Here is a 14,195-nt window from a genome sequence, read left to right on the forward strand (position 1 = left end):
AGAGAGAGAGAGAGAGAGAGAGAGAAAGGCTTTTAATGGGATGACCTCATTCTAAGCTTCAAATTCAATATATTTAGACTGGTTGACTGAATTGGATCTTGTGTGTGTGTCTCTCTGTGCATGTGTGTTTCCTTATGTGTACATATTTCTGATTGTGTGGCTGTTATATATTTTTTTTGCTGATTTTTTTCATTTAACAAGTATATTTGAGGGACCCTCAGCATGTTCAGCATTTTTTCAGCTGTCCATTTTGCTTTTCCGATTTTTCTGTTTAACTCATTACGATTGTGCTAAATCATACTATTTCTGCTTTTAATAGGATTTGTGCCAAATATAGTATTTCTGCTTTTTATAGGATTTGTGCTTAATATAGTATTTCTGCTTTTTATAGGATTTGTGCTTAATATAGTATTTCTGCTAAATGTAGTATTTATGCTTAATCATACTCTTTCTATATATTTCTGCCAGGCAGCCAATCCTCTGTGAGGACTCAGACATTCAAATATACAGATCAGGGCCTGCACGGCCTCCCAGCCAGCCAATCATATCTGAGGTTTTCCGTTTCCTCTCTCGTCATATCTCAGCGACGGATGTACATAGAGCAATGAAAGTCGCAGTTAAAGTACACCAAAGTCCGCTGATTCACCCAGTACAAGAATTATGCTTCTAGTCCACCTAGTTTTTGAGTTACACAACGTTTTATAACTCCAAAAAACGGCGTTTTTCGCCTCTCACCGTGATCAAATTCTGACTGCTCATCACCCTGTTTTTCAAAACGGCTGCTCTCTTTCCCAGTGGCGCAGTTGGTAATGACACGGGTCTGCAAGCCAAAGATCGTGGGTTCGATTCCACCTTGGTCAACATGTTTTTTTCCCTACAAATTAATACACTGTCACAGACCAGTAATTCATATTCATCATTTATTACAATTCTGCAAACTCTTATGATTTTACCAGCTTTTCTAATATGGACCTCACATTCTTGTTAACACTCCATGGCACAAATACTCTTCCCTTTAGGCTATTTCTCCCATTTTAAAGTATTACTCCTCCATAATTGTAATTCTGTTAAATCAAAGTACTTTTACTACATCTTAGTACTTCTGCTCAATCATAGTATTTCTGCTAAATCATAGTATTTCTGCTACTTTTTGGTACTTGTGCTAAATACAGTATTTCTGCTAAATCATACTATTTCTACTATATTATATTTTTCTTTCTAAATATAGCATTTCTGCTATATAATTGTATTTCTGCCAAGTATTATGTTTCCTCTAAGATATTGCAGTTCTGCTAAGTTATTCCATTTTAGCAAAGTTCTTTTGCTTCTGAAAAGCTTTTACAATTTCTGCAACTTTTCAGCTTTTTCAGCTGGTTTTTGCATGCAGCTTCAGCTTTAAAGCATCCACACTGCATTTTCGCAGGAAATGCAAATTTTTCTAGTTGTGTGGATGCTTTAAGCATCCACACTATTGAGTTCCTGTTTCTCTTTATTCTTTATACTTTATTATTCCAGTTGCTTCCGTACACTTTTTGGCACTTAACTACTTCCACAATTTTCAGCCGATTTTCACCGTTCAAATTTTAAACTATTCTGCTATTTCTGCTAATTTGCGCTATGATTTTTGCTATTTTTTGCTATTATACTTTTTAAAATATTAAGCTTTTTTCCTTTAATTTGTCCCATTGAAATGAATGGAAAACTTCTGCAATTCTGCTAAATTTTGCTTGTTTTTGAAACTTAACTACTTCCTCATACTTTCGCCTAGAAAAACCATTCAAACTTTAAAATGTTCACAAATTATTGGGCTATTCATGTATGATTCAGCTTTTTCAAATCTTTTACCGTTTTACTTTTATGCCTCTTAAAGTTTTGAGTTGCAAAATTGTGATTTTTCACAAAATACATGCGTTGTTATGGTTGCTATGCTCTTGGCTTCCAGTGTGTCACTGAAGGTTTTGCAATTTTCACTTCATGTCCGAACAACTTCTTGCTACTTGCTCAATTTTCACTCAACTTCCACAAATTATACATCAAAACGTAGGTATTTTTGCTGGCTTTCAGAAAATGTCACTATCATTGTTGTGGGATTTATAGAATTTTTGCAAATCTCCTCAGACTAACACAATGTCAGAAAACTCTCCATATAAAGTGAATGGAGAGCTTGTTCAAAATCATCGCTGCATTTCTGTAATGAGAGGCATATTCGAATCGTCATATCTCCTTAACGAAGCAAAGTTAAGACATGAGGCTTGTCCCGGTATATCTTCAGACACTCCTGACGCTCACAATTCAAGAATTTCTTTCTCACCTATTACCGTTCTGAAATGAGTTGGACTTGTTTGAGGGTAGGAAATTTGTCCTTCGCTCAGATTTCTTCAGATTTCAAACTGTGGAAATGAACCACTTTTTTCTCTCGTCATAACTTTTTGTTGGATTTCCACAGAGACCTGAAAATTTCTCTGACTGTTCACCAAAGCCTGCTGTCTCTTACGGTGAAAGAATGATATCGATACTCCAAATAGATTTAGAGTTAGAAAGCGTTGTTTGAGGGCAAGTCAAGGCAGTTTTTGCTTCGCTCTGCTCAGTTATGGTGCATTAGAAGTCTAATATCTTTAATAATTCATATTTTAATGATAAATTGTTAACACTGGAAGATTCCCCCATCTCTTCTGAACAAAACGGTGTAAGAATGACCGCTCTAGCCCCTACGGTTAGGAAATTATGGTCATTTGTTTGAGGGAAGTCCTCACTATGAGAAATAGGCTGCAATAATCCTGTGCCTCTCTGTCCTGCGTGTGTAAAAAGATGCACCTGTTTTGGCGGGAAAACGTAAACAGCCACTCTGATTGGTGGATTTAAATTCGGCAGCTCTCTCCCTCTGTGTCTGTCTGTGTGTGTGTGTGTGTGTGTGTGTGTGTGTGTGTGTGTGTGTGTGTGTGTTTAGTGGGAGAGAGAGGACCCTGCCCTTATTTGGCAGCATGTCATTGTAGGATTTAAATTGAACATAGTTAGACTGGTTGACTGGATTAGAGCCTGTGTTTGTGTGTCCCTCTGTGCATTTGTGTTTCAATAAGTTATTACTATTCTGCTAAATCATAGTATTTCTGGTACTTTTCGGTACTTGTGCTAAATACAGTATTTCTGCTAAATCATACTATTTCTGCTTTTCATAGGATTTATGCCTAATATAGTATTTCTGCTAAATTATAGTATTTCTGCTTTTTATAGGATTTGTGCCTAACATAGTATTTCTGCTAAATTATAGTATTTCTGCTTTTTATAGGATTTGTGCCTAACATAGTATTTCTGCTAAATTATAGTATTTCTGCTTTTTATACTATTTGTTCTAAATTATAGTATTTCTGCTTTTTATAGGATTTGTGCTTAATATAGTATTTCTGCTAAATTATAGTTTTTCTTCTTTTTATAGTATTTGTGCTAAAACATAGTATTTCTACTAAATGTAGTATTTATGCTTAATAATAGTATTTCTATATATTTCTGCCAGGTCCCCAGGCAGCCAATCCTCTGTGAGGACTGAGACATTCAAATTTTCAAATCAGGGCCTGCACAGTTTCCCAGCCAATCAAATAAGTGTCCTGAGGCATTCAAATTTGCATATTGGGGCCTTCGTGGCTTCTAAGCCAGCCAATCATATCAGGGCTGAGGAATTCAAATCCACAAATCAGGGCCTGCACGGCTTCCCAGCCAGCCAATCATATATGTGGCCTCAGCCATTCAAATTTGCATATTGGGGAATTCGTGGCTTCTAAGTCAACAAGTCATCCATGTCATATATCTCTAAAAATTCATATTTTAATGATAAATTGTCAACACTTGAAGATTCCCCCATCACTTCTGAACAAAACGGTGTAAGAATGACCGTTCTAGCCCCTACGGTTAGGAAATTACGGTCATTTGTTTGAGGGGAGTCGTCACTATGAGAAATAGACTGCAAAAATCCTGTGTCTCTCTGTGCTGCTGCGTGTGTAAACAGATGCACCTGTTTTGGTGGGGAAAAGTGCACAGCCTCTCTGATTGGTGGATTCAAATTCACCAGCTCCCAGGCTGACCTAGAAACTTACTTCTCTCTCCGTGTGTGTGTGTGTGTGTGTGTGTGTGTGTGTGTGACAGAGAGAGAGAGAGAGAGAAAGCCTTTTAATGGGATGATCCCATTGTAAGATTCAAATTCAATATATTTAGACTGGTTGACTGAATTGGATCTTGTGTGTGTGTCTCTCTGTGCATGTGTGTTTCCTCATGTGTACATATTTGTAATTGTGTGGCAGTCATAAATTTTTTTGCTGATTTTTGTCATTTAACAAGTATATTTGAGGGAACCTCAGCATGTTCAGCATTTTTTCAGCTGTCCATTTTGCTTTTCCAATTTTTCTGTTTAACTTATTACTATTGTGCTAAATCACACTATTTCTGCTATTTTATAAGATTTGTGCTTAATATACTATTTCTGCTTTTATAGGATTTGTGCTTAATATAGTATTTCTGCTAAATGTAGTATTTATGCTTAATCATACTATTTCTGCTTTTCATAGGATTTGTGCTTAATATAGTATTTCTGCTAAATTTAGTATTTCTGATTAATTATAGTCTTTCGACTAAATCATAGTACAGTATTTCTGCTTTTTATGGGATTTGTGCTAAAACAAAGTATTTCTACTAAATGTAGTATTTATGCTTAATCATACCATTTCTGCTTTTTATAGGATTTGTGCTTAATATAGTATTTCTGCTAAATTATAGTATTTCTGCCAAATTATAATATTTGTGCTAAAACATAGTCTTAATTTAAAATTACAATATTCATAGTTCATCACAGTGTCTCTGGTAAATCACAATATTTCTGCTCTGTTGTACTATTTTTCTAAATCATAGTGTTTCTGTAATGTTTAAGTATTTTTGGCTAAATATATTCTTTCTGTTATCTTATACTATTTCTCCTAAATTCTTGTATTTTTGAGAAGTTATCATGTTTCTGGTAAGTTACAATATTTCTGCTAAATTCTGCTATGCTATTGTATTTCTGCCAAGTATTATGTTTCCTCTAAGATATTGCAGTTCTGCTAAGTTATTCCATTTTAGCAAACTTCTTTTGCTTCTGCAAAGTTTTTACAATTTCTGCAACTTTTCAGCTTTTTCAGCTAGTTTTTGCATACAGCTTCAGCTTTAAGCATCCACACTGCATTTTCGCAGGAAATGCAAATTTTTCTAGTTCTTTATACTTTATTATTCCAGTTGCTTCCGTACACTTTTTGGCACTTAACTACTTCCACAATTTTCAGCCGATTTTCACCGTTCAAATTTTAAACTATTCTGCTATTTCTGCTAATGATCGCTATGATTTTTGCTATTTTTTGCTATTATACTTTTTAAAATATTCCACTTTTTTCCTTTAATTTGTCCCATTGAAATGAATGGGAAACTTCCAAAATTCTGCTAAATTTTGCTTGTTTTTGAAACTTAACTACTTCCTCATACTTTCACCTAGAACAACCATTCAAACTTTAAAATGTTCACAAATTATTGGGCTATTGATGTATGATTCAGCTTTTTCAAATCTTTTACCATTTTACTTTTATGCCTCTTAAAGTTTTCAGTTGCACAATTGTGATTTTTCACAAAATACATGCGTTGTTATGGTTGCTATGCTCTTGGCTTCCAGTGTGTCACTGAAGGTTTTGCAATTTTCACTTCATGTCCGAACAACTTCTTGCTACTTGCTCAATTTTCACTCAACTTCCACAAATTATACATCAAAACGTAGGTATTTTTGCTGGCTTTCAGAAAATGTCACTATCATTGTTGTGGGATTTATAGAATTTTGGCAAATCTCCTCAGACCAACACAAGGTCAGAAAACTCTCCATACAAAGTCAATGGAGAGTTTGTTCAAAATCATCGCTGGATTTCTGTAATGAGAGGCATATTCGAATCGTCATATCTCCTTAACGAAGCAAAGTTAAGACATGAGGCTTGTCCTGGTATATCTTCAGACACCCCTGACGCTCACAATTCAAGAATTGTTTTCTCACCTATTACCATTTGGCCATGAATTATGTTTGTTTGAGGGTAGGAAATTTGTCCCTCGCTCAGATTTCTTCAGATTTCAAACTCTGGAAATGAACCACTTTTTTCTCTCGTCATAACTTTTTGTTGGATTTCCACAGAGACCTGAAAATTTCCATGATTGTTCACCAAAGCCTGCTGTCTCTTACGGTGAAAGAATGATATCGATACTCCAAATAGATTTAGAGTTAGAAAGCGTTGTTTGAGGGCAAGTCAAGGCAGTTTTTGCTTCGCTCTACTCAGTTATGGTGCATTACAAGTCAAATATCTTTAATAATTCATATTTTAATGATAAATTGTTAACACTGGAAGATTCCCCCATCTCTTCTGAACAAAACGGTGTAAGAATGACCGCTCTAGCCCCTACGGTTAGGAAATTATGGTCATTTGTTTGAGGGGAGTCGTCACTATGAGAAATAGGCTGCAATAATCCTGTGTCTCTCTGTGTGCTGCAGGCACCAGTTTTGGCGGGAAAAAGTACACAGCCTCTCTGATTGGTGGATTCAAATTCAGCAGCTCCCAGGCTGACCTAGAAACTTACTTATCTCTCCCTGTTTGTGTGTGTGTGTGTGTGTGTGTGTGTGTGTGTGTGTGTCAGAGAGAGAGAGAGAGAGAGAGAGAGAGAGAGAGAGAGAGAGAGAGAGAGAGAGAGAGAACGCCTTTTAATGTGATTATCTCATTCTAAGATTCAAATTCAATATATTTAGACTGGTTGACTGAATTGGATCTTGGTAAACATTTACCAAGATCCTCTTCTTTACCTGCCACTGCTACTCTACACTGTGAGTACAGGCTGGACCCCACAGAGTGTGTGCATGTCTGCAGTGAGGATGAAAGCACAGACGACATGGCAAATAAGATTGAGACAGCAACAGGTGAACAGGCAGCCGACCAGGAGTGGCATCAGTTCCAGAGGCCAAGATTACATCTTCATGTTTAAGAGGTTTGTTATATGAGGGGTGAAACTGTGCAGAGAGAATCCTCAAAGGAACGAGACAGACTGCAGACGTGAGCACAGGGACAGACATGGAGTTTAACGCAGCTGGAGAAAACTGCAAATTGAAAAACTTTAACTATAGGCCTCATGGCCTCGTTGTCCACCCTGACGCTCCCTGGTACCCTCAACAGGGTACCTAATTATGCAACCAGGTACCCTGTTGATTTACCATTAAGATTGCATTAGATGAGAAGAAGAAACTGGAGAGTGCATGTGTTTGGTGTGACCAACATACTGAACATTTAACTTGGCATCTTTAAATCACCCGTACTTTTTTAAGACCACACAATAGAAATCAAATTATTTTTAAGAGAGAAGTGCATAGTTAACAGTTAAAGGTAACAGCAGCATCAGAGAGAGCGTGGACTGGTATTACTTTCATGTTCACACGCTGATGCACTTCTCTCTTAAAAATAATTAATTATTAAGAATATGTGTAATGGTTCAATAGATTCTGATTTAAATGTCCATAATAATTAAATGATCATTATTGTGCATCCTACAATTCAAGATTTAGAGCTGTGTGTTTGTATGAATTCAGCTTGCTGTACTTATAGAGTAAAATTATACAAATCCACTATTTAACCAAACAAATTATGTTGTTTGGCTAAACAGATTGAGTTTGTTCTATAACATAATTATTCAACAATTGAAAATACAAAACAATATAATTGCACATTTATCCAAAAATGGTGCAATTACTTATTTCATAGGTCTGATATTGTTTGTTAAATCTGGTGACACAAACACAGTCAAAAATTCATTGTTGGTGTAACATGTGGCTCTTTTTAACTTTGACTAATGATGTGCTGGTAAAACAAATAAAAAAATATGTTAATTAAAAAATGTTTTTGTTTAGAAAAAGGACTGAAATTACATGGAAACTGTCACCTTAAAGTGTAATTTTAAATACCATCACAAACAGATGTTTTCCAAACAGTTAACAAAGCTGCAGCACATCCGGTCACTGCATCTAAATCTAAAAGAAGACAAAAACATATCAAATATAATTTACACAATGGAAGACTTTTGATTTAATAAATAAGCTCAAAATAAGGGTTACCTTTAAATATTTGTGGGAAAAATCTGATGCTACCCCAAGAATACAAAGCCACACTGGAAACGATGACAGGCTTGCAGCCCTTCTTCCTGGAGTGAGGTGCCTGATCAGTAGTACAAGAATTATGCTTCTAGTCCACCTAGGTTTTGAGTTACACAACGTTTTGTAACTCCAAAAAACGGCGTTTTTCGCCTCTCGCCGCGATCTAATTCTGACTCCTCATTACCCTGTTTTTCAAAACGGCTCCTCTCTTTCCCAGTGGCGCAGTTGGTAATGACATGGGTCTGCAAGCCAAAGATCGTGGGTTCGATTCCACCTTGGTCAACATGTTTTTTTCCCTACAAATTAATACACTGTCACAGACCAGTAATTCATATTCATCATTTATTACAATTCTGCAAACTTTTATGATTTTACCAGCTTTTCTAATATGGACCTCACATTCTTGTTAAGACTCCATGGCACAAATACTCTTCCCTTTAGGCTCTGTGTATGTGTGTGTGTATCAATATATCTCCCATTTTAAAGTATTAGTCCTCCATAATTGTATTTCTGGTAAATCACAGTATTCCTGCTATGTTGTACTATTTTTCTAAATCATAATGTTTCTGTAATGTTTAAGTATTTTTGGCTAAATATATTCTTTCTGTTATCTTATACTATTTCTCCTAAATTCTTGTATTTTTGAGAAGTTATCATGTTTCTGGTAAGTTACAATATTTCTGTTAAGTTCTGCTATGCTATTGTATTTCTGCCAAGTATTATGTTTCCTCTAAGATATTGCAGTTCTGCTAAGTTATTCCATTTTAGCAAAGTTCCTTTGCTTCTGCAAAGTTTTTACAATTTCTGCAACTTTTCAGCTTTTTCAGCTAGTTTTAGCAGACAGCTTCAGCTTTAAAGCAATTCAGAATTCATGATTACAACCAATATGTAGTAGAATAAAAGAAACAAATGTGCAATGAACATATCAGGAGTCGCTGTTAAAAAGTCTCATAGCAGTGGGGTTAAGGGACCTCCTGAACCTCTTGAGTCCTGCAGTGGAGTGAGATGAACCTCTGCAGCTCCTACTGTGAGGATGCTTAGGCGATCACCAACACCAGCTCCTTGGTGTTGGTGTTCAGCAGAAGACTGTTCTTATTACTGCAGTCAGTTAAATAAATCTATCATAATAAAGTACATTTTAACATAATGACCTTGTGTTTATTTATGTCTTTTAACCATTATTTCAAATTCAAAGAATCCTGTTTTAAACATTTATTAAACTTATAGAATTAAATTTCTGCTAGTTGCTTTTTGTTGCAAAAAAATCTAGTATAATAATATTTAAATTTACATATATTTTTCACGTTTTCCATGCCAATTTTGTGTAATTGCGGAATTTCCCACTACCCGTGAATGCCTCTTTTTTTTAACGTCTCTGCCTGACTCCTGAATCTCTGTCCACTCTCAGCTCGATCCCCACCGGTAAGCGCTGCTTCTCTGTCTCTCTTTTCTGAAATGAAATGTCTATAAGCTGTATGAGGGATTTACCCAGTTGTTGTTAGTGACTTATGAAGCCAGTCGAAGTATAAGTCATGTTAAAGTAACACAATGGCTGCTTTTTTAGTGAAACGTTGTAATTTTACTATTTAAAAGGAGTGTTTGGTATGCTAGCCCTAAGTGCTAACGCCTAGCCTAGCTGCTATAGGCCCAGTGTGAAATTAATATGGTTCATTTGATTGTTTATTACAGTTATTGTGTTGTATTTGGTTCATTCGGTGTGTTAGTGTTTCTGAGTCTGTTAGGGAAGCTGAAGTTAGTTCTCTTCACAAATCAGTCAGTTAAAACGGCCTCATTCTTTCGGTTGTGAGGTAATGAGCCGTCATTTTAGAACCACTGATTAGCTGCTGAAGCAGCAGGGTCGGCAACTTCAAAGGAGCCATTTTACCGCCATTAGCTGTGTCCCAAAACGTCGGCTGCATCTTTCGGAGGACCCGGCCTTCGCGGTCTACGTGGACCGAGAAGGCTGTGAAACTGGACGGTCTAGCCTTCAGATTTGCGTCACCGCTGTCTCGCTGGAGTTTAATAAATTTGGCCGTCTGCTCCTTGCTATTTAAAATATAACAGGACACTGGCGTAAATTCTCGACCGTTTAACGTTTATTGAGCTATGTGAAAATCCCGGAGGAACCCACCGGATGGATTAATAAAGCTTTATTTAATCTAATAATCTAATAACTTTGATCTCAGCCAAACAGATTTACTCCAGAACAAATAAAACACAGAAAAAGGCAAACAATTACATTTTTAAGTTATCAGAGTGACTTGTATATCATGTTTAACCTGAGTAGCGAAAGAGCGGGGGTCTGAACCCCCCTCCCGGCTTGCCATCGAGCCGGTGGGTGACAGACGTCTCTGAAAACGTCGGCACACTTTTGCAAATATGCGATGTCTTGATAAACCAAGCAGATATTTGCAATTTACACCGCTACTTTCTCGCCTAAAAATATGTTAAAAGTTTATGAAATGAAGGACTCATTTGTCGGCCGCATTTGAGACAGCCTTCGTCGACTGGCTGTGACATAATCGGCCTTCAAATGCGGCCTCCGGAGGATGCAGCCGACATTTTGGGACACAGCTTCTGACTGAAAGCCGGGAGAAGAAGAGTCACGTGCCTGTACCGGTGTGTTTTTGTGCTGTGGGTTAATTAACAGAAGGGAGAGAGAGAGTGAGGATGAAACACATAATATAAGAATAATAACATCTCTTAACAAGAAGTTTTTTTTAATTAGGTAATTTTAGTTTTTTAGTTAAATTTTAAGAACTGTTTAACAAACACTTGTTTGTGCAGGTTGTTTTTTTTTTTTTTAAATAAAACCTTCACCTGCAGTTCTGTTTAACTTCTCACTTTGTGAAAAACTAACGAAATATAAAAAACGTCCACCTTCAAATAAATAAAATGCAGCAGTGCACCATTAATATTATAAATATGATATGTAGATATTTAAAACAACAGCATATTAAATGATACTGTGTGCAGGTGATAATATTTTTAGGAAGCAGAATTTGAATGCAGACGAACTCAAATGTTGAAGCCTACAAAAATATCATCCAAGCTTTCATTTATGATTGTTCATGCTTTGAAATTGTGATGTCAGAATTTGATAAAGTGTGCAGAGCTAGGTGTAGTAAATCATTGCTTATTAAATCTACTGTGTTATCTAATAGCACCAAACTAATAGAGCTATCACATAACTGAGAAACGTGTGTGGCTTATTACAAATGGATGAAACCACATTTTACCTTAATGAAGACGTAATCTTTAATAAGGTGTAGAAAAAAGAGGTGAGTTGTTTGTTGCTGTGGTAAACAAAGAAGTGTACTGAATCTTTTGGACTACACAGAGTGATGCAGTATTGACTGTGATGCTGATTTGAGTTGTCTTATTCTGTGTTTTTGTGCTTTGTCTTTTGTTACACAGAGTGAAAGAGATCTTTGGTTTTGCCTTTGCTGGTAAGTAAACAGTGATTGTAACTGAAGCAGTATGAACCTGGCATTGCGTAGCACATTTGGCAACTTACATACAGTAGTCTGACTTTTTGTGATATGTTTCCATTTACTGATTGGCAAAAACACAAAGTCATAATGAAAAACTAAGAGAACCAGAGGTGTGAGTGGACATTGTTAGGTACATTACAGCCAGTGTGTCTAATTAGTTTATCACTTATTTGGTGAATATAATGTGTTTTAAAATTAAATAGAAAAGTTGCCAAAAAGGTACACTGCAAAATACATAAATATTCCTAGCAACGGGTACAATGAGAGGACTTTTTAGTGTAAAAATTTAAGACATTTAATTTTAATTACAAAACATGGTGCACCTCTGCTATTGTAACATGTCAATATTTATTTTAAGATTTACATATTCATATCAGACATGATGAGGTTTTCTGTTGCTTCTGATTTATATAATTACTTTGTATCTAACATTTTTAAAAGTTTTGGTTTTCACACTTTACTAGTACTGACCTGTTGTAGAAAATGTTGGAGCCACAAAGCTTCTGTGTAGGAAATATTTGGTATATCCTGCACTTGTGCCAACAAATATTGGTGGCTATTCTTTGTATTTCTGTAGTAAAGAATGCTTTTATTACACTTGCTATAGCCATGTGAGACGCTGCAGTTCATTTATCTCCTCTTTAGACTACAGTAAGCTCATAAAGCCTTAAATAAATTTACTAGTTAATTTATGTCACAGTAAATTGGATTGTGTGTGAAGAGGCTCAACAGTCTGAATCATCAAACAGTGATCTGATGAATTGTTTCCTTTCTCTAGACTGCTGATCTGATCGTCTCCAGTCTGGTAAGTAAAGGTTTGTCTGAGGTGCAGTTCTGGGAAATGTTTCTCATTATAGGAGATTCAGTTTAGTGCAGTGAGTCAGCACAGCTCTTGGGAATAATCAGATCATAGAAAAGTCTATGTAAACATTTCCAGACTTACAGATCTCTCTTATCATCATAGTACATTTTTAATTAGGCCCTAATATCGGCCATGCTAAGTTTATTGTAGATTTAGTGGAGTGTGTATTAAACATGCCCCAAATTTGACTGAAAAATGTAGAAACTGCTGTTTAGGAGTCATCTGTCTCCAAATTTTTCATTTTGCCAAAAGTCATACTGAGTAAATTATTTTTTACTTTTATGTTAACTGCTCCCCAGACATTATGATATACTGTTGTACCAGGTAAGTACACACAGAAACGGGAATTTGAGACCTTTGGGCATTTAGGATCATGTGAGTTGAGTGCATGTGAAGTGTTTAAAGCAGGTGGTCTGAAACTGTCTGCTCTGACTTCATTGTGTGGGTTTAGCTTGACCATATAATGTTTATAGTAAGTTACTATAGCACCATATCTTGGTTTACAGACTCTGTTTGTTTTTATTGTGTTAATAGAATGCGAAAATGTCCTTAGAAATGTTCCACCACCATATGATAAACATTTTTATTCAGTTGAATCTAATAATGTACTGTACAACTCTTCAGTGTGTAATGATATATATGTTCTGTATTTTTCGGACTGTAAGGCGCACTAAATTCTAAGGCACATTAAGCCAAACAAAACAGATAAGTCAAACTTTATTCAACTCATTTACAATAACTCTCAAAATTGTTCAGTTGTAAGACATAAAATACAGAACAATACACTTACTTTTCAGGATTTATGGACTGATGAATGTGGATTGATCAGTTTGAAATCTGCTACATAAGCATGGCTCTCAACAGGTGCCAGGCCCTTATACACACACACCATATTATGTTGAAGCACAGTACGAATTACTCTACGAGGGTGCTGACTATGGTAGCCATGCTCCGACGATACATCAAGTGGTGCTGCTTTGTAGCTTACCAAAGTCATACTAAAACATTTGACAGAGTGCCGTGTACCACATAGAATTGGTTTGAAATCAGTAAGCACAACCATACATAAGGTGCACTGTCTATTTTTGAGAAAATTAAAGGCTTTTAAATGTGCCTTATAGTCTGAAAAATAGGGTAAAGCCAGGTTTATTGGAAGTGTGTCTAATTCCACTTTCTTTCTGTCTTACAGGTGACCTGCTGCAGAAAACCCTCTCCCTCTATCATTAACAAGCCATTAACAAGCAAATTCAGTCTGTCCTATCACTCTCCCTCTCCCTGCTCCATCTTTTTTGACAAGCCATTCTATCTTCTATCATTTCTCCGCCATGTACTCTATCTAATTTTGACAAGCATAAGCCCTAGTTTGACAAGAAACCAAGTTTGACAACAAACCAAGGTTGACAACAAACCAAGTTTTTGGAAATTGAAGTTACCGCAACTTCGACGATCTGTTTTCAGAAATCTGAGAGATCTCTGCTCTCACTGCTCCTTCTTTCCTGTCGTTAAACTCTCTCATATCCACTCATTTTACTGGAAATTACAAGTAAGAAGTTGAATATACAGTACAGTAGAAGTCACTGTAGAAACTATTTACACAGCCCTAAATTTGTCATTTTAATTTTGCATTACACTTTGGAATAAACATTGATTGGCT

The 14,195-nt window shown here is 36.1% G+C and overlaps 1 long non-coding RNA gene across 1 annotated transcript; it reads left to right on the plus strand.

Moving 5' to 3' along the window:
- Positions 1-10,173: 10,173 nt before the first annotated feature.
- Positions 10,174-14,195, plus strand: LOC112432314 (uncharacterized). Its single transcript, XR_003022966.2, has 3 exons — positions 10,174-11,634; positions 12,458-12,484; positions 13,731-14,195. It is a non-coding gene; the product is annotated as an uncharacterized LOC112432314 (long non-coding RNA).

The sequence above is a fragment of the Maylandia zebra genome, linkage group LG12 (genome assembly GCF_041146795.1).
Source record: "Maylandia zebra isolate NMK-2024a linkage group LG12, Mzebra_GT3a, whole genome shotgun sequence".
Taxonomy (NCBI): Eukaryota; Metazoa; Chordata; class Actinopteri; order Cichliformes; family Cichlidae; genus Maylandia; species Maylandia zebra.